Source organism: Trichosurus vulpecula, chromosome 4, assembly GCF_011100635.1.
Source record: "Trichosurus vulpecula isolate mTriVul1 chromosome 4, mTriVul1.pri, whole genome shotgun sequence".
NCBI classification, from domain to species: Eukaryota; Metazoa; Chordata; class Mammalia; order Diprotodontia; family Phalangeridae; genus Trichosurus; species Trichosurus vulpecula.
In genome coordinates, this window is record NC_050576.1 from 338,019,602 (window position 1) to 338,039,341 (window position 19,740).

The following is a 19,740-nucleotide window of genomic DNA, read 5'->3' on the forward strand; positions in this document are numbered from 1 at the left end:
GGAAGATGGACTAACTTATATGAGGACTAGAGGGGACAATTTCCCAGGATTCTGGAGTTTGGGAGGGGATGGACATTACATCTGAGGTTAGAAAGGTAGCTTGGGACCAAACTGTGAAGGGCTTGAAAAGCAAAGGAGAAGAGTTTGCATTTTATCCTAGAGGTGTGTCCTAGGGTGTCTGTGGAGTTGATTGAGTAAAGGAGTGACATGGTTGGATCTTCACTTACAGGAACATGCTTTGGTGGCAGCGTGTAGGATTGCTGGGAATGGTGAGAAACAAGGCAGGGAGAACAATTAGAAGGCAGATGCAGTAATCTAGGCAAGATGGGATGAATGCCTGAACTGAGGCGGCAGCTGTGTAAGTGGAGGTAGAAATGGGATGATGCGATAAATGATCAGGATGAGGGCTGAGCGAGAGTGAGAAGCTGATGGTCTTGACTTCAGGAAGTATAAAAGGACTGTCTTGCTACACTGAAGACCCAGCTGAGATTGGCTAACATGAATTTGTAATGTACCCAGGCAGTATGGTTGGGAGACTTCCTCTGAAGATGTTCAGTAGCTTGTGATGGTGGGAATAACCCAGAGCTGACATTTGTTAAGAGATGGATAGTGGTAGGACAAGGGGGCTAGGGAAGCCAGAGCAAAGATAATTGTCTGAGAAAGCAGTGATGAGTAGAAGAAGTAGAGGCCTTGATGAGAGTGAAGAATAAGGTTAAGAGGTGGATAGAGTACAGGGAGATATGAAATGATGGAAGGTTTTGGTCAAGGGGAATTCTAATTAGGGAAATTCTAATTTTGGATAATAGTGAGATACATGGTGGGATCTTCCCTTTTGGTGGCTAGATGGAGATTTTAAGAGGCTAAAGAACTACGAGATTATCAAGTTTGTAAATATTAATTCCTCCTAGTATAAGGGTGGGATATAGGGAGGAAAGATGGTAAGTTAGGTGCAGACCACCTTGAGAAGGGAGGGAGAATACTGGTGGGGTCAGTATAATGGTTCATGTCATATCATTATAATTTGGAATGGGTGCAAATTTTTGCCTGAGTGGATTTCAAAGGCAAAAAGATTGCTGAGTGATGGAAGTAATGGGAGAGCCTATAAATGACAGTGGGGAGGAAGGAATATTTCTACTCTGCCTCTAAGACCAGTGTGTTGGGATGTGTGGGAGAAAGCACTGCCAGTGCTGGAGAGAATAGCCAGATTGTCACTGGGTGGGGGTATGTGCCAGATTTTAGTGAAGGCTAGTAGATAGAAGGAGTGTGAGAAGATGAAGTCCAGGGTGAAAGGGAATTTATTCACTATGGAACATGAATTCCAGAGGGTGCAGTGGGGAAATGGGTAGGGTAGGTTTGAAGACAATAAGAATGACAGAATGAGAGGTGGGGCATGGGGGAAGTTTTCTTCCATATGCCCAGTGATGAGCTGATACAGAGTGATAGGGAAAGAAACAGTAGAATCCATAAAAGCAATAATGGGTGGCAGGTGAATAATGAAATTCAAAGTCCGCACTCTGTTGGGATGAGCCTAGATTGGGGTTCATCTCTAGCTGGCAGATGTAGGCAGTTATTACTATTTTTCCCTCCCCCTACCACAGTCAGTTTTCTCATATATAAAATGAAGGGGGCTGGACTACATAATCTCTGACATCTCATCTAGCTCTAGCATTATGACATTCCCTAGACCTATTAATTCAATAATTTTATTTGGTCCACACAATCTGTGTAATGCTAAATGAATGAGACTATATTAGTGGAATAATATAATGAAGAAACACTGGCTGGAGAGTCAGATTTGAGTTGTATTCCTGGCTTTGCCAATAGCTGACTGTGTGACCTTAAGCCATTCACTCCCTGTTTTGGTGTTTAGGTTCCTCATGGATAAAGTGAAAGGGTTGGGCTCAATGATCTGCATCTCCATCCACCTCTAAATCCTATGATCTCTAAGGACTATGAATTTATGACTAGCTCATAGAAGTTAATTGCATCTGAATTAGTACTCATCACCTAACATTAGACTTGGAAGAGACCTTAAAACTTATTCAGTTGGATTTCATTATTTTATATGGAAATTAGTCTCATCAGTGAGTTGACCATGGTCATGCAGCTAGTTAGCAGAATCAGGACCAGAACCCAATTCTCCTGACTTCCTATCCAGTGCTCCTTCCACTGCGCCCCACATGTTCGTTGTCTTTCTTCTCTTGGACAGAATATGTAAGCATGGAAAATATGTTGGGAAGTCAATAGCACCACAGGCTTCCCTTTCTTCCCTCAGCTTTAATATTTAAATGTGGGAGTCCATTTCTGTAGAGAGCAAATAGAAAACATTACTGAAACAATGATTCTAGGACTTAGCCTGCCTGCCAGGTTTTAAAAATTCATCTTCATTGCACTTTGACAATGATGAAGAGGCTGAATTTGTGATGAACTGACTCCTTAATAAACTTTCTCATTTCCAAGTTATCTTTTATATTTTTAATATTCTTTTAAGGTGTTATGTCAAGGTCACATTTCCAGACATGGCATGGCTTGGGGTCAGGAAGACCTAAGTTAAAATTGGACTTCAAACACTTACTAGCTTTGTTAACCTAGGCAAGCCACTTAACCTGTTTGCCTCAATTTCCTTGTCTCCAAAGTAGAGGTAGTAATAGTGACGACCTAAAAATGGTCTTGTGAGGACCAAATGAGATCATAGTTATAAGGTGCTTAGCACAGAGCCAGGCACAGAGTAAGCACTATATAAAAGTTAGCTACTATTATTACTAATTAAACACCTACTGTGTGTGTCTCACAATACAGATTTGGATTATGCATTGTTAAGGGAATACAAAGATAAATCCTCATAAAGACACAGAACCTGAAGGCACAGAGAAGCAGATTGAGCAGAAGAGGAAAATTGAGATGTCCACCCTGATGAATTGGGTCAGATTGAAGCCCTCTGAGCCAAAGATGACCTTCTCTCATCCCTGTTTAATAAAGCAGAATACAAACTTGCCAAGCTGTTGAAAGATATATCCAGATACCAGGTGCTATCATGTCCTTTACCATTTATACTGCAGGCTGGAGCCTTGAATGATCATTCAACATAAGAAATAGGCCTTTGTTCTGGTAAAAGTAGAGAGCTGGATAGTCAAAAGAGAAACTGTTCATTGGACCTTTTGAATATCTATGACATTCTTCTCATGTTCTATTTTGGATTATAGTGTGTGTGTGTGTGTATGTGTGTGTGTGTGTATGTGATATCATTATATTGCAAACTTCTTCATAGAATCATAGAATCTCTAATCTGGGTGGGACTGAATAAGAATTCCTCCTACAATGCACCCAGCAAGTAGTCCTCTAGCTTTTTCTAAAGGACTCCCACAATTTCCCAGGGCATCAGTAACCTTTTCTTTGCATCTTTGTAACTTCCCTCCATTTCTCCTCAGTCAGTCCTCTGGAGCCAAGCAGAACATGTCTAACCCTCTTCCCTGTGATAGACTTCCAAATCTTGAAAACAACTCTTATATCCATTCTAAGTCAACTTCTTCAGCTGATCCTTGCATGGCATGGACTGAAGTCCTTCCCCTCTCATGTTTGTTCTCCTCTGGATATTTTACAGTTTATCAATGTTCTTCCTAAAATATGTTGCACAAGACTAAATACCAGTTTAGATGTGGGGTAAGCACACCAGCACACAATGGTACTATGACCTTCCTAGCCCTAGACTCTATGCTTCTCTTAATGAAGACTTAAGATTGCATTTGTTTTAGCTTAAAGGTAGAGAATGTGCAATTTACTTTCATATCTCCCTTAGGTGTATGTAGCACAGCATTGAGCACATAGTAGGTGCTTAATAATTATTTGTTGAATTCTTTGTCCTTTGACCATTTTGCTCAATTCTTAATGCTAGAAGTTCTATCAGCCTTATCTAGGTAAATTCCCTAGATAAGAGAAAGATCTCAAAATTCAAAGTAGAGAGAATACTCTAAATTTTAATCTCTTTTTATGTTAAATCTATGATCAGAGGAAATAAAATCCCATTTAGATTTTGATTTACCATCCAAGAGAAATGACTATCTTGGGGCTCTGTTTTCAGGATCTGCATAACTTAGTAAAAGAACCATAAAAGAATGATGTACACAAAATTCCCTCTGGTAAGTCAGGACCTTTCTAAAGGTGCACAGGATTCAGTGATTTGAGTGAAGCCAATAAACCTTGGCTGGAGCAGATGGCCTATATATAGCCCTTGAGGCTGACACTGATACCGTTTCCCACCTCTTCCCCCTTGTTTCCTTCTCTCTTAACAAGTCATAAATCCTGCCCAATGAGAGGAAAGGGCCACAAAGATTGGAATAAAGTTACTGGCTTTTTGAGGCAGTTGCCAATGTTGCTTTCCTCCCAGGGGCATCAGGAAGTATATAGTTTCCTCTCTATGCTCTCAGGAAGCTGCTCTAAATGTTGCTCCTTTCAAATGGAGAGATCTCTATATCCACCTGGAGTCTTACTCAAGTCTCACCATTTTTTAAAAATTGTAGGGCAGAATGGGATAGTAGTATAATTACTGGATTTGGAGTTTGTGAGATCAGGGTTCAAATTCCAGTTCTGCTGCTTAGTATGTGCATGATCTTAGAAAAGTCATTTCCATATTCCTAAGCCTCTGTTTCCTGGAGAAAAAAAAGTTTTGTAAATCTCAAAGCATTGTAAACACACAGACATATTATTAATAATAGGCAAACCCAATTTATCAGTGCTGAAATATATGTAGATTTTTAAGGTTACCCAGGATATGTTCATGTCTGCAGTCTTGTCATCCTTAACAGCTGAAGCAATTAGGCATACACCTACCTAGATGGGAACATCAGTCAGGTACCGAATGTTTGGTGCAAGATGCAAGTAAGTGAGCTTCACTGTGAGAATTACTAGAGTGTTGTGGAGAGATCAATTTGTTGTCAGAGGATATGGGCTCACATCTCAGCTCTAATACTTGGGAGCCATGTAAACTTAGGCAAAGCCCTAACATCTTGGATCTTCAGTTTTCTCATCTTTAAAATGAGGCAATAGAACCAAGACATAAAGTCAAATTCTGACCATGGGAGTATCATTTTAGTAATGGCCTAGCTCTTTTACAGTGAGTCTCTATCTATTTCTGCTTGTCTAGATGAATTCGAGACCTTTCATTGTTTTCTCTTCTTTAGTATTCTGGCAAGGAAATATTCCTGAGTAGAAATTCTGTCTAACTTTGAAGGTGACTGGGTAAAGAAAAAAACAAATAAGATAGAGTTCATATTGAACCTTACATTCTATTCTCTTCCATGCACTTGATGGTCCAACCTCGTCTCCTTTAGGGGTCCTTTCTTGTTTCTCTCAGCTTCTAGTGCCATCCCCTTTATCTATTCTATATTTGATTATATTGCACATTCTGATTTATAAATATTATCTTCTTCACTATGAAGTGGGCTATGAGGGCTAGGCTAGGATTGTTTTTGCTTTTTCTTTGTATCCCCAGCACTTCGCACAGTGCCTAGCATAAAGTAAGTGCTTAATTGATGTGTTTTTCTTATTGAATGACTGAAGAATTCCCTTTACGTTTTGGCAACTGTTCTACAACTTACATTTGTAGAGAATTACCTAGGGGCATAGAGAGTCAATTTGACTTGTCCAGAGTCCCATAGTTAGTATGTGTCAGAGCAAGGACTTGAACCTAGCTCAACATAACTGAGGCTTGGTGTTTATCCACTGTATTAAGCTGCCTTTCAAATTAGTGGCTATTTATTACTTATCCCTCCTAAATAATACATTTACATTTTAACAATGTTTTTTTTCTATACAATGATTAAATCCAAAGCAGTTCCAGGTTTGACAATTCCAAATCTTGTACATGGTACAAATCTTATGCATAGTAATTAGAGCACTGGGCTTGGGATCAGGAAGACATGAGTTCAAATCCCACCTCAGACACAGTAGCTGTGAGACCCTGGGAGAGTCACTTCATGCCTGTTTGCCTAAGTTTCCTCATCTGTAAAATGGGGATAGTAACAGCATCTACCTCCTAGGGTCGTTGTAAGGCACAATGAGATGATATTTGTAAAGCATTTAGCACAGTGCCTGGCACATGTATAGTAAGTACTATATAAATATTAGTTATTATCATTATGGATAGAAAAGATATTTTTAGACAGGCAGGGCATTCATCTCCTTTCAAATCTATCTATATGTGTATGAATATATATATATATATGCACATGTATAGAGAGATAAATATAGATATATAGAAAGAGGTAGTTATAGATAGAGATATGTAGAGATCGATTAATCTATATATATGTATGTATCTATCTATCTGCTCATCTATCTGTACCATCTATCTATGCCATCCATCCATCCATCTATCTATCTCTCTACCTATCTATCACTACTTGCTCTAGTAAGGCCAGTCATGTATTCCCTCTGTTGGTCTGGGGATTAGTAAGGAGGAGAGAAAGAATTTTTTTTATTCTTTAAAGAGTACTGGACTAGGAGTCAGAAGTTCTGGATTCAAGTCCCAGCTGTGTGACCTTGAGCCATTAATTTTTCTGCTCTAAACTTCTGTTTTTCTATTTTCCTTCTAGAATTGTAATTTCAATAGCATAGGGCATTTCCCTGAAGAAATTCCCTCCATTAATTCAGACTAGAAAATTGTCTATAACTTAGTGTCTGAGAATTTCTTGGGACACGGAGAATTTAAGTAACTTTACCCTGGACACAGCACTAGGTTGGGTCAAAAAATAGGATGTGAACTTGGGTCTTCCTGCCTCAGAGGTCTTCCCTTTAATCAGTGAGATACATTGCCCACTAGTGTGAACTGGAACAAGTCTCTCTCTCTCTCTCTGTGAGCCTCAGAATCTTCATCTCTAATAAAGAGAATTAGAGCCTTTGGGATCCCTTCCATCTCTAAATCTACAATGTTCTGAGCCTATGGCCTTTCTCCAAGGTTTAAAATAAAGATAATTATACTTGCCCTGTTGTCTTCATGAAGGTGTGGTGGGGATCAAAGGAGAAAATGAACGTATAAAAATCTTAATAACATGTAAAGTACTATACAAGATATTTAAGGCATTACTGTTATGATGGTATTATTAATAATAGCTCTCATTCATACAGTACTATAAGGTTTGAAGGTTACCATACATTAATTATCTCATTTGATCCTTATAACAGCCCTGCAGGGTGGGTGCTATTATTTTCTGCATTTTATATGTTAAAAAAAAACCTGAGGCAAACAGAGCTTGAGTGACTTGCCTAGAGTCACACAGCTGCCACATGTCACATTCCACAGTTCCAGCCACTGTTTGCCTACTGAGTTAGGATGGAGGAAATGTCTTCCCAGGTAACAATCTCAGCCATCACAGCAAAGGATTGCTTTTTCACCTTAGATAACAAATTCACCTCTCCTGTGAAAACAACCGCTAGATGAACAACACCTTTACTTTTAAGCCACCCCCAGAGGACCACACACTCCTGGCCCTGGAGGTTGTATAAGGGAAGGGATGGGGGCAAAGGTACTTTTAGGACATGACACAAAGAATAGCTGCCACCACAGAACTAATTTAGGGCAGCTTCAGGAAGAGAAGCACACACAACAGAGGTGGCGTCTCTCCTCCATACCCTTTGGCAGGGATTCTAAATTCAAATAATACAGCACAATAATATTCTGTTACAACCAAAAATGGAAGCATGATGCGGTTTTTCTGTAATCAGATTTGCATTTAAAGTTTTAACTGGTGGCTAATATTGGAACATTTCTGTATAATATCTGACCTTATTAGCTGAGAGCACCAGAACCACTGCATCCCTCTATTTCTATTATCTTGGTCATTTCCTGTCTGACATTTTCATAATTGTCCACTGTGTAACTCTCTGTGATGCACTCCTCTAGATTCTTTCTGGGTCATTTAAGGAAACAGAAATGGAGGCAGTTTCAAGATAATTTAAATTCCAGTGATCAATTTTCTTGCCTCTTATGAAGCCTTCCCTTATCTCCCTGTCTCTAACTCTGTCTCCTCATCCTTGCCTAAAGGGCTAACAATTTGCTGTAATTTTTTTCTTTCCTCTTTTCCCCATTTACTATATTTCTAATTTGTACCATAGCCTAACACTGGCCTGCTGGTTGGATAATGTCCTTGTCACTTCGTTCCATAGCTTCCCCTTTAGCCAAACTCCTGTTTATGCTCCTGTCCTACTGAGGCAATTTTTTAAAACAAAATTTTCTTTTGCTTTTTGCATGGACTCCAACGTAACTTGAAAACAAATCAGAATGGTAGAGCTGGAAACAATCGTAGAGATCATCCAACCCACTCTGTTCTCATTTACATATCCTAATAGGTTCTCTTTTCAGTCAGGTGTTCATTATTTTATCTCACTCAAGGGTCTGTTGCCTTGTTTCTAAATGAGAAAGAGTGACCCCATACTCTACTCCTATACCAATGTGATGGTTTCTCCCTGGGCCTTTCAAGAAGGTGATGCACACGAGAAATAATTGGTTTCTGTGGGGCCTAGGTTAGCCCCAGTGTCTGGCTTGTGATTTCTTATTTCTAATTAATTTTGGGTGGAGTAGAACCACAATTACTAAAGCATTAAAAAGCCTGGGAAAGCAAATAAACATAGAAATAGCCAGGAGGCTAATAAGTACAAGAAGCTGCCCAGGTACCTGATGTACCCAGGAATACAGTTGGGTGCCTTTATTTATCTTTACCATTTTCCAGGCAGATGCAAAGAGGGAGAGTAGGCCTAAATCTCAAGTTCATTTTAATTGATTTTCCATCCTGTATAATCAATCAGACTATGCCTGTGTATTCTTGAGTCTTTTATGTGGCTGTATTCCTTACCTATTTTTTTTTTCCTGTGGCACAGAAGAATGATTACTGGTTTTAAGCATAGAGGTTCTTTGAAACTTGCTTTCATATGTGTGACCTTTTGGCAAGCTCCATCTTCACTGGGCTTTAATTTCTTCCTTTGTAAAATGAGGAGCTTGGGCTAGCTGGCCACTGAAATCCTTTCCAATTCTATGATCTTATAACCTTCTCCCCCACAAGCACTAGCCACTAACTTCTTTTGACTTCTTAAGATGTCTTGGGTTGGAAAAATGTCTCACTGTGAGCTTTTGTTGGTTATGCCACTCTAAGAGTATGATATGACACGTTATTTTAAAGTTCTTTGGAGATCTTTGGGAGATCTTGACTAGAATGCCCCTTCCACTCCACCATCTTGGCTCTACCTTTCCCTCATAAAGATTTTAAAGAGGAGAAATTAGGCCTATGAATCAATCATCGTTGCTGTCTTCTGGCTCACCTTTTTGGGTAATAATAATACCCTCCCTCTTTGCTATCCTTTTAGAATATTCCACTCTTCGATATATTTTAAGAATTGATCTTTTAAAGTTATGTTGCCTTCAGCATGGATTTCTTCTGCATGTTTTTGGGTTGTTCCAGGTTTTACTCTTGACTTTATTTTGGGAGTAACGTTACCAGTTCCTCGGGCTGAAGGTGTTAAAGGTCCCAAAGTGATGACTCAACTTTCACTGGTGAGGGAATTATTTTATCATAAAAACTTGGGTATATTTATTTCATTCTACATTTTGTGTCATTCTTTATCTGTTATGCTCCATCAAGGTTCATTTGTCAGTTCTCTTGAGATGATCTGCCTTACTTGGACCTCACATTAAGCTTTCTCCAGGTTTGTATGCATGTATATAATCAGAGACAAATAGACATATGCAGTGATGTCTGAATGATCCAATGTTTTTATTTGGCCGGGTCTGAGTCCCACGGGCTCTCACGTGTCTGATTGTATAAAATGTGCATCCTTGAGCTTGCCATTTGTTAGATTTTAGAACAGAAAGTAATATCCTAGGTTTACAATTTTTATGAGAGATTTTCTTTTTTTATGGATGCCTTTTGTGTTTACATCACACTTTTTAAAATGTATCAATCCCCCCTTGTGCTCAGTAAGCCATTTCTTATAACAAAGATTTTAAAAGTGGAGAAAAAATTTATCAAAATCAAACAATGCATCATATGTATCTTAGAGTAAATGCCATACTCTACACTCATGAACCTCTACTTCTTTAATGAATGGAAGGAGGTACATTTTTTCCAATCTTCTTTGGGGCCAAATTTAATTATTATAATCATACTGCATTTAGTTGTTTGTTTTCAGGCATTTACTATTCCACAGCAGTTGTCTCAATAGTTGCCTTGATGCCAAGACCAGAGATTGTGCCTGGAGTATTTAACCCTGTCATCTCCTGAATTGTTGCCCTGGGGTCCAACTTTTGTGATTGGTGAGTGCCTCAGGTGGCTCACTAAATTTAAGTTAGCTCCATCTGTGCGTCTTCACTTTACTCCCTAGCTACCTTTCACCAGCTAGCTTGCTGCCATGTAAAAATAACCTTTTCTGACTCCCTTCCACCCCTGTTTTCTCATACTGGAACCATAATCAGATTAATACCTACATTGCTCCTGGAAAATATGTCTGAGTATACTCAGCTATAGCTCCACTCTGTAATTTTCTAAACCAAAATATCCCTTCCTAGTCTCTACTCCCCATGTATGTTGACTTCCCTGTTAGATTGTAAGCTCCTTGAGTCCAAGGGTTCTCTGGCATTTTTTTTGTATCTGGGTCATCAGTGATTGGCCCATGATGCCTAAGAAATATTCTTTAAAATTCATTCTTTCTTGGGTAGCTCATAAGAAAGATTGGGGTAAACCTGAGTGAGATATACATTTTAAAAATAAAATCATTTAGGAACAGCTAAAAAGAGTGATTATTTCATACAAATGAGGTAAAAGAGGAAGAATTGATACAGAGGAATTACATGGGGGAGGAGGGCTGGTAGTTCTGGTAACCTACTTTTATCAGGAATGGGTTTAAGAGGGAATAATATGTATATATTAAGAAGAGTGTAAAAGTCTTCTAAATTCAGAAGAAATAAAATGGTAACAGGATAGGGAGGGGGAGAGGACAAGGGAGAGTTCTTTAGAGGGGAGGGTGAGGGGATATGTAAAAGGGGGGTATAGAAGGGTATTTAGATTTATGGGAATGGGAGGATGGGAAGGGATGCTTGTAGGGGGGTAGGCAAGTAATAGGAAGGCAAGATAGAGGATAGAAGTAAATTAGAGGAGGTAGAAGGGAAAGGTAAAAAGAGATATACACAAACATAAAAACAAAGATCAGGAGTGGAATTTGTTAGGGAAAGTATATTTCTATATGTGCATGTATATATGTATATGTGTGTGTTTATATCTATAGCTATATAGAAATGTATACAAACTTAACTGTAGCCTGGGAGGGGAGGGGAAAAGAACAAAGTAAAAAAGTGCACAGCAGAGAACAAAAGAAAGGAAGCAGAGAAAAGATGGACAGTTCTCAACACAAATGTATTATTTATTATACAGGCTTTCTTGAAGTGAAAATTTATTGGTATATATTTTGAATCGTATCTTATGTTGTGCTATGCACATGACATGCTTTCCCCTACTTTCTTTGTATTTAAGTTCCAATATTTAAGTTTATGATATGTTTTTGTTTCTTTTCTCTATTTTATGTTTGTGTTCTAGTGTTTAAATCTAAAATAAAATTTAAAAAATTAATTCTTTCAATCATCATTGTCATTGTGTATAATGTTTTCATGTTTATGCTTGCTTTACACTGGTTCTATAAGTTTTGCAATTTTTTTGGTATGGACCAGTGATTTCGTTGGTGTAGAAAACTCCATGGTGAGGAAACTCCCTCTACCAATGTAGATTAGCAACTATTCTGCAATTTATAGTATTCAGAAAGTTGCTCATGTCCTTGAGAAGTGCCTTACTCAGAGTAACAGAGCCAGGGGCAGGAACTAAGTCAAGGTCTTCCTGACTCCAAGGCCAATCTCGTACCATGATGATTCTTAAGTCATTCCTATACTTCTCTGTAATTGTTCATATTTATAAATATCTAATGGTGCTAAACAATCAACTGGTAGGAAATAATCCATTTACCACAGCTTGTTTAGCCATTTATCCATAGATGGGCATCTAGTTTGTTTTCAGTTATTTGCTACCAGAAGGAGTGCTGCTATGAATATTTTGGCACATCTGGAGTTGTTGATGCTGTCTTTGACTTCTGTTGGTTGATCCCAGCAGAGGGATTTTTGGATCATAGGGCATGTGGCTTTTTCACTTCTTTTAAAAAACAAGATTTCAAGTTGCTTTCCAGAAGTTAAATGCTCTACCAACAATATATTAATATTCCTGTTTTCCCACAGCCTTTCCATCATTGAGTATCTCTGTCTTTAAAAAATCATCAATTTATTGCATGTGAGGTGAAACTTCAAAGTTGAATTCATTTACATTTCTTTTATTATTAGTGCTTTGGAGCTATCTTTCACATGGTTGTTAATAGTTTGCTATTCTTCTTTTTGAGAACCATTTGTTTATGTCCTCTGAAAACTTATCCCCTGAGTAATGTTGAATAGGGATTTCCAAAGAATTGAAGCCATGGAAATGTTATATTAAGGGAAAATAATAGATTGCCAATTCAGTGCCCTGTGGACATAGAAGAATTAGTTGATGAAATATTAATGATACGTATGTCAAATGGTATACTGCAATACTCAAAGATCTGTAATTTAACCTGCACTCCTATCACTAATGCTGAACACAGCCCCTCTCTTTTTAAAAATTTTATTTACTTTATTCTGAGCTTAAGAATAAAACAAGCATTTCCATAACATAGTAAAATAGAAAAAAAGATGATTGCACATGAAACTGCACATCTATTATGCACAGCTTACTATTCCTTTTAAATATACAATAAAGTAGCTAGGTGGTAGCTGAGAATTGCGCTAGTCAAGAAATTCATAATTCTAGAATCTATCAGGTGAAAAGCCTCTCTGGGCTTTGCTAGGCTGATCCTTGAACTTTCCTAGTCTTCATGATCCAATTGTTGCACACAATAGGCCCTTAATTAGTGCCTTTTTTGGTACTGGATTGGGCTAGGTCTTTCCAGTTTTTGTTGGCCTTTAAGAACACATGCTATGCTGGTTTCAAGAAGGTATTGCCACCTCCACACCTCCATGAAGTATTGGAGTAATAATATAGTAGGTGGTCAATTGGTCAGAAAGCAAAATTCATGCACATTTGTGGCCAAAGATATGTGTCAAGGAAAAGAAGGACCAAAATGATGATAATGTGGATTATAAAAGTAACTGTCCATTTCACAGTGCTCAAAGATTGACCAATTGCTTTACACATACTATCTCAATTGATGTTTACAACAATTGATCTTTTATGAGGTAGGGTACCACAGGTATTACTATGTCTATTTTCTATATGAAAAAACTGAGGTTCAGAGATTTAAGTGACTTGTTCAGGGCCTCACATTTCTTATGTACCAGAGGCAGTACTGAAATCCAGTCCTGTCATGACTCTAACATACCATGCCTCTACATCACCATGATACAGGCTAGCTGATGTGATACCTCATAGGTTTACACTGAGAGCTGGAAAGGACTTCATAGCATCTAGTCATAGGGATTATGAATTCAGAGCAGGAAGGAATATATGGAAGTCATCTAGTCTAACACCTTCACTTGAACATTAGGAAAATAAGGCCCAGTAAGGTTAAGTGAGTTGTCCAAAGTCACAAGCTTGGTAGTAGAAGAGCCAAGATTTGAACCCAATTCTCTGATACAAAATTCAACAATCTTAACTTAATTCATAACACATTTATTGAGTGCCAACAGTGTGCTAGGCACTGGTCTAGATAGGGATATGGAGACAAAAATGAAATAGTTCTGGCCCTCAAGCAGTCTACCTACAATTGGGGAAACATATGTGATGTCAATCAATGATTAAAGAGCTTTCCCGCCCATTCAATAGGGCTCAGGTGGGGCCAGTTAAGGGAAGCTTGATCAGAGGTTTGTTTATAGGCAGGTCTATACCCTTTAGTTACTAGGCACTAAGCCTCAAGCCTTTCGCTGATTGGGCGTGAAGCCTTTGGGCCCTAAAAAGAGTATATATACATACATACATACATATATATATATATATATATATATATATATATATATATATATATATATATATATATATATATATATGTATATCCAGAAGGTAGCCATTTTAAAGTCAGAAGTCAGAATTCAGAATTCAACCCAATGACAAAGAGTAAGAACACTGAGTCGACAGAACTGCAGAGAGCGTACAGAGCAGAGAATGGAAACCAGGGAGCTGCAGAAACCAGAGAACTGAGTGGGGAGAGAATGCAGGCAAGCAGACAGTTGGGATTCCTGAGTATTTATGGGAAGGCCCCAGCACAGGGAAAGGTTACAGGATGACTTGGTTCCTTGCTGTAATACTGTGTTATAAACTCCTTGTTGTTACATTGAGGTGGACTTACTGGTTTTGGAATACAATTACCGCTATGTTGGGTTGGAATTACTGGTTCTGAGATTTGATCCTCTGGTGTCTACCTAAATGTTATACTTCCTCTGCCTTCTACTTAGAGAATTTCTTATACTTTGTGATTCCAAACTTCACAGGCATGTTCATGGTCAATTTCAAGGTCATGAATCTTGCCTTACTGATACAATGTAACAAGTCAAAAAGTAGTAGTAGTTATAGTAGTAGCAGCAACAGTAGGAGCAGTGGTAGTAGCAGCAGCAGTAGTAGTAGCAAACCATATGGTGCCTTGTACTTGACAAAATTTCCAAAGCACTTAGAGCTGGAAGTTGTAGGTGGTACAATCTAGTTCAGAATCGTGCTAAATATAAATGTGGTAAATTTCCTTCCTTTAAGGGACAATACTTTTCCTGCAATATTAATGATGTTGCCCTTGGTCATGCTTGGGAACAAATGAACTATTATGGCATTAAGATTTGAGTGAAATCTGCTAATTTGAAGAGAGGTAATAAAAGGAATTAGATTAAGAAATAATGTCTGCAAACCAATTTTGATTAGGGGAGGAGGTAATAAGCATTTATTAACTGCCTACTATGTGCCAGGCACTATGCTAAATATTTTACAAATACCTCATTTGCTCCTCATAACATAGGTTCTATTATTATCCCCATTTTATAGTTGATAAAACTGAGGCAGGTAGAAGTTAAGTGACTTGCCCAGGGATACAGAGGAAGTTAGTGTTTGAGGCCAAATTTGAGCTCAGGTCTTCCTGAAACTGGTCCCCAGTGTTCTGTGCACTATGGTACTACCTAGTGACCTCTAGCCTAAGAGAAGGACATGCTTTGTATCCCTAGAATTTAGCTTAGTGTTTGACACTGAATAAATGCTTGAACTGAATTGAAAACATTACTCTAGAGTGCCTCACTACCTGAATGTCCCTTATGTAGCCTATCAGCATATAAGGCTATTAATGAATTTGATGGTTGCCCTTTTACCCATGAGAACTCCTCTTTAATTAGGACAATTATTTTATGGTTCCCATGCAGACAACCTTATTTTTGAGCTTTTTTGAATCTGAAACTAGAATAAAGAACATAAGTTACTGAACAGAAAACAATTTCAGCTGTGTTGTTTTTGTGGAAGGGGGAAGGCATAAAATCTACCCGTATACGTTCATTTTTCTTAATATATAATCATTCTTTCTGTTTTCATCAGCATTTATTACCCATTGCTAATTTTCATTCAAGAACAGTGAGTCTGGCCAGTAGTCTTCTGGTGAATCTTCCTTTTTCTCCTTGGAGACTCTCCTTAATGTAGCAGCTCACACTGTCATTAAGCTTTCCAGGTCCCTAGGTTTCTAAATATATTTGAATCCATCAAAATGAAATATCCTGGAGTCTCCTTGGTTTCAGATCTAAGAGACTTTTTTCCTTTTCATTTGCACATTTTTTTTCTTTTTTGAAATGAAAACTTTTTATTTTTTTTTGAAACAATGAAAACATATGCTTGGCATTCTGTTACAGTGGAAAGAACACTGGATATAGGGTCAAAGGATCTAGTTTCAAATGCTAATTCTGTGTGATTCAATTCTGAGGGTCTTTATTTCCAGAGTTTGTAGCAGATGACCTGTGAGGTCCCTTACAGTGCTACCATTTCAGTATGACCCTGTGAGATTGGAAATGTGTGGGACTGGGTGCTGGAGGAATGCAAAGTAGCTGCTGTTGCAAGTTCCTGTTCACTACTAGAGTAGTTGATAAGGAAATAATTGGTTTTACCAATCGTGTCTTGCAATTGCATTTGACTGTGCTAACAACCATCACCACACCTAGGCTGTAGAAAGGCTTCTGGTATACCAAAAATGGTGTTGGATGTAAGAGAGAGTGAGGTAGTGTGAGGTAGAGGGAATGACTGGACTTTACTTGGCACGATGAGAAGTAGAGGGTGTTAACAAAATTAGGAGAACTTGAGCAGAGAAGACTGCTAATAAAGACTGGTATATGAGATGCAGCCGTGGTGATGCCAGGGCATTTTGTCTTGTGTCTCATTCCTGTGTTATCCAAAGTCTTCTTTGCTGGTTGCAGTTTCTGGCTTGGTTTATCCTGTACTCCAAGATAATGTGTACCTGCGTAATGACGTAAGAGATGCAGTAATATTGGCCCCAGTCCCACTGCCTGTCAGATATTTCCAACTTTATTTTGCTTAGGCACCTCCTGCTAAACTCATTCAAAACAGAACTTATCTTCCCTCCTCTCCCAATTTCATTCTTCTTTCAAACTCTCTTATTTCTATGCAGGTCATCATTATCCTTTTAGGCATACAATTTCAAAGTGTAGGAGTTGACCCTAACTCCTCACTCTTCATCACCCCACAATTCACCTCAGTTCCAAAGTCTTGCTGATTCTACTCCCATAGCAACTTTCGTACCTATTGTCTTCTATTCACCCACACTCTACACTCACACTCTACCCTTACCACCTCCCACAGGAAGCCTCTTTGGATTCCCTACAATTACTGTGAGTGCCCTAACCCAAGGAAATTACTTTATATTTCATTTGCACATATTTTGTGTTTACTTACTTGTGTTCATGTTGTTTTCTCCCAATAGAATATAAATCGTAATGGCTTATTTATTCCTTATTTGTTCCTCTCACATGATGCTCTACCAGCATTCTCTATACCATTGAACTGATTGTCCATCTTGCCTGGAATGCTCTCCTTCTTTACTTCCATTTCTTAAAATCCTTGGTTTCCTTTAAGACTTAGCTCAAGTTCCACCTTCAGCAGGTGGCCTTTCTTTGTCCCCTTTCTCTAAGATTATGTTGTATTTTCTTCATATTTATCTTACATGTACTGATTATGACATGTTGTCCCCACCATTCAAATATAAGCTTCTTGAGGGCAGGTCTATTTGTTTTTTCTCCTTTGATTTGATTTTTGTTTTTTTTTCTTTGATCTCTAGAGCTTAGCATAGTACTTGGGATACAGTAAGTGTTTAATAAGGGCTTACTGCTTGATCAATCTCCTAGTAGACGTTATACTCCATGAAATCAGAGGAATTTTCCTATTTCCCTTTGTGAACCTCAACATATTTAGTGCAATGCTTTCCACATCATAATTAATTAATGAATTTTGGTTGAAATATCTTGAATTAGATAACGAATTTGTTTCTTTAGCCATTGGGAGATTTCCTCAACTTTGTTGGGCCTTTTTTATTTTCTTTCTTTCATTTTTCTTTTTGCTCTAACTTCCTGCAAGAAGGAGAAAACACATTCTCTATATCTAAAGTACCTGATGTTTCTTTATTATTTTGATTGCCTCTGTTTTCTCTACTCTCTAAGCTCATTTTTAAGGCACTGAATACAGGTGATGGTTTTACTCTACTCTCCAGCTATTAACAAAGGTGTACATGCCAGTTCCCTGATGACAGCCTTCTTCATCCATTGTTTTTTCTAGCTGAGTGAGCCACAAGAAGGGAAATGGTGGGGGGCGGGGGTTGGGAAGGGGAAGACTGGACCTGGCAAGACAAGTGCATTCGAAAGCCATGGACAACCAAGAAGACTATGCTTATGACCAGGCACTGTACTTCTGCAATAACTATTGCCATCTGAACATCCACCAGACTATATCCAGAATATGTGCATAGAATCATAACACCAGAGGATAGAAAAGCTGTTCTAAAATGTGGCTGGAAGTATTATGGCTTTGTTTTGTTAAAAAGTAACTCAAGCTACGTTATAGAATGTTTTAAGGACATGATAAAAGCTCTTGCTGGTTACAAAGGACATTGCTTTAAAAATAGGCCAGGATTCCTTCCTTTATTCTGGGCAACACTTGTGATGGTGGCAAATATCAATATTGTGTCTTTCACAGCATCTTCAGGATAATTCCAAATAAATCACCGTGTAGGTAAATGTGTGTATGGAAGGCTAAGGGGATGCAAAATTGGAGTAGAATATGAAAAAAAAGGAATTTTGAATAGGAGGGCAGTTCTCTGTCCTCAACACATTCAACACAACAGAAAATCTATGGAATCTATCAGAAGATAGTGGGGCTTAATGCTTTGGACCCTGTAAATATGTGCTTTTATTTTTCATTGAATGAAGATGCAAGATTAGAGAGGGGCCAGCAGCAAGGCTAAGCTGCCTTGTCAGTCTGAGCTGCCTGAGCTAAGGAGCCATAGGTTCCCCCTTCCTATGGGTTGAATTGGTCCCAGAGTTGTCAGCAGAGTTAATGGCAGTTAAATGATCCCACTTGTAGGCACTCAGCACCTACCATTGTGCCTTTGATGCCATATGGAGTCCTCAGTAAGTTTTTGTCTCATGAATGAATGACTGGAGTATGAAGAGAAGGGAAAAGGACAGAAGAAGGGCAGACGTTCTTTGTAAGGGTCTCCTGGAACTTCTGCAGTCTCTTCCTGGTACTGATAATATCAAGTCTTCCCAAGGAATAGAAGAGGGTATGAACTTATTTTTAGATTAGGTGTCCATAATCTTTATTGTTTCATGGACCCCCTTTGACAGTCTGGTGACACTCATGGACCCCTTCTCAGAATGTTTTTTAAAAGTTTAAAAGAAATACTTAGAATTACCAAGGAAAGCAATTATTTTCAAACACAGTTATCAAAATGTTTAAAGTTCTCAGTTCATGGACCCTATTAAATCTATACATGGGCCCCTTAATCTAGAGGCGTTGGAGGTCTATGGACCCAAGGTTAAGAACACTTTTTTTTTAAAGAGAAGTAATGAGCACAGCTAGCTGGAGGTCTCTACAAAACACAACATTCTGCTGTGTCTCTTAAGCCACCATGTGCATTTAGCTGTGAATTAGCTTCCCTCTCTGTACACTGAGAATGTACTTAGCAGGGGTACATGGCTAGAAAGGCATGTAAGGCCTTGTTATTCTCTCCTTGAAGATAAATGATTTTTATATCATCGTTAGAACTAAAGCTGGAAAAAGACCATAGAATCTGTAACTTGACCCAACTCATATGAAAAGTAAATAGCAGAGCCAGGATTAGATGCCAGATCTTCTGACACCACAAATAATAATATCCTTTCCATTATATCAAGTAATCAAATGACGAGTGTTTAGTATGGGTTTACCATGTACCAGACACAGTGCTAAGCACTAGGGACAAAAAGGAGCAAAAAGATATAGTCACAGCCCTCAAACAGTTTTCTTTCTAAAGAGGGAGACAAGCATGTACATAGACGAGTATGTACTTAATATGTACAAAATGTGATTTCGAAGAGAGGGCATGAGAGTTACTCTTGAGTTGGATTTTGAAGGAGGTGAGGAGGGAGAACATTCTACACATGGGGAACACCCAGGGTAAAAGCAT